We start from the raw sequence: 2,427 nt of genomic DNA, 5'->3' as shown, positions 1-2,427 counted from the left end.
ACAAAACGGAATGATTATTAAGAACCTGATTTATACTATAGCAACCATTTGTTTTTTCAATAAATACCCAATTTTAAAATAAGCTTGAATTTGATACAAAATTGAACATTTATTACAAAGCTAGTTGCAGGTACAAAAATCAGTTTTGTTATAAATGTTTAAATTCACAACATTTTCTTATAAATCAATGTGTTCCTTAAATCAGGACGGTGGTGGGATGTCGTGTGGTTATTTTCTGTACTCACAAGAAGGTGTACAATTGGCATATTAGACGGAATGAAAACCTGTCGTCGTCATAAGCTCGGATGAAGCAGAAAAGTAAGACGCTAATTTCTAGAAAGAAAAGAAAATTTGTTTGTTATTATATTCCCATGTTTGTCACTTTCAACAGTTTATTTTTTAAATAACGGCTACTGTCTTCAAACAGCAAGGTGCTTTGAAATGATGCCATTATATTTGTATTTCTTTTTTACAGTTTAGATATTAAAGATTCGAACAAGAATTTATAGATTAATTCTATGTTTTTCTTATAAAGAAGGTAAATATTCAGAAATGTCTCTATTAATCATCGGCTCAAAAGAATCAGTTTCATGCCGTCATTATTTTTTTCCCTTTTTCAAAATGCATATCAAAGTAAAAACATAAACTTGAATTATCGTATTTTTTTTAAATATTCTTTTGAAAACACTACCATGTGCCTTTTTAGTTGATTTTTGCCTCTCAGATTAATCTCAGAATGTTACGAACTTCCTTGGGTTAGATCATAAATAATGGCGAAGTTGTGGGCGTAGCTTCTAATAATGTTTATTACTCATAAACACCTACTATTAGACATATGGTAAATATTGGAGAAAATTTATAAAACAAAACGACCTAAGTAAAAAGCGATTTGACATACAGTACGTGTGAACACTGTGGTGAGTTGGCCCATTCATTTCTATTACGAAGAGAGGAGTTGTGTTAGCTTTGTAAACTGATATGTAGTACTGTAAGAGTTCGAACCATCCAGTTGTGCTTCCTGCAGCTAAAGATAGAGCTAGTGTATTAAAATGTCACCTACCCTGTGTTAGGCGTGATCTGTTACCCCATGAAATCATATCATTTACAAATATTGGATTATGTGAAACAGTACTTGGAATTCTTAAAGGGGGTGATCATCTTAGTCGAGGATTATAATACTTAAGTACAACTTTTTTAAGAAATAAATACCACCGGTAAGTACACCCTACATTGTGAACGGCACATGTTTCTCAATAGACAGCGAAGGTGGAGGTTGGATGGCCGAATGGTTAGCACGTGAGCACTGTGTCATAAGGTATGTTATTGAGTCAACTGGCTTGGTTTCGATTCCCCAGTTGTACGTGACAAGGCGTAGGGTCGCCTGTCCATTAACCTCGCGGGTTTTCTCCGGACCCTCCGGTTTTCTCCCACAGCGCAAGCGAAATGTTGAAATAAAATTGAATCATATGTTAGTTCCAAAATGACCTAGTTTGGGTCGGGTGGACGTTAAACTCTCTCTCTCTCTCCCCCCCCCCCCCAATAGACAGTTGGGCGGGAGAAGGGGTACGCTCGAATTATATATATATGTGTCTGTATTTAAACAACTCTGATTTTAATCCTTTAGTGGCATTTAGCAATTCTGATTTTGATTTTAAATAAATCTATTTCTTAATGTCCATTGTTAGGTGGTTATGTATACTTTAAAATTAGCTCCACCATATATTATTATATTCGGCGTCCTGAATACAAGTTCGATTTATTGTTGAAGTTAACGATTAGTAGCTCACGTTGACTGGAACACCCTGGACCACTTTTCACGTAGTTAATTTCTATTTATTATCCCGCTGATGCAGAAAAACAGAACGTTAAACCCCATTTCATTTCATGTTTTTTTATTAAAATGGTTGAACGCCTTTAAAGAGCCCAGATGGTTGGTTATAAATTCACTTCCTGCGCTAATATACATTGGAATCTGTTACTAGACTTTTCCCTTTTATCTTTTATATCTTTTTGTGTGATTCTTAAGTCAATACGTCTCATTACAATACCATAGCAAGCCTTATATCAGGGTATTATGGCTAATATTAGATTCGTGTAGAAACTTTATGTCATACCATTGATTTCCCTCTATAATGCGCTCTGTATAAATGTTAAATAAAAGGGGCATTAAGACCGATGTTCAAACGTTTTTATACATTACCGTGACTCCTATTAAAGGACAACAGAGTCTATTATTGGTTTTACCTATAGCAAATAACTTATTATAAATAATGTATTTTATGGTCGTATTTTGTATTACGGTTCATGCATTAAATAAGCATTGTGACTGTGCCCGGTTATTTTGTTAAAAAAATAAATTGAAAACAACTTTCTAGATCTAAAGTATACATCCTCTTTCAAAGAACGGGATATTGTATTTTATTTTTT

The sequence above is a fragment of the Patella vulgata genome, chromosome 3, assembly GCF_932274485.2.
Source record: "Patella vulgata chromosome 3, xgPatVulg1.2, whole genome shotgun sequence".
NCBI lineage: Eukaryota > Metazoa > Mollusca > Gastropoda > Patellidae > Patella > Patella vulgata.
Note: the sequence above shows the minus strand (reverse complement) of the source record.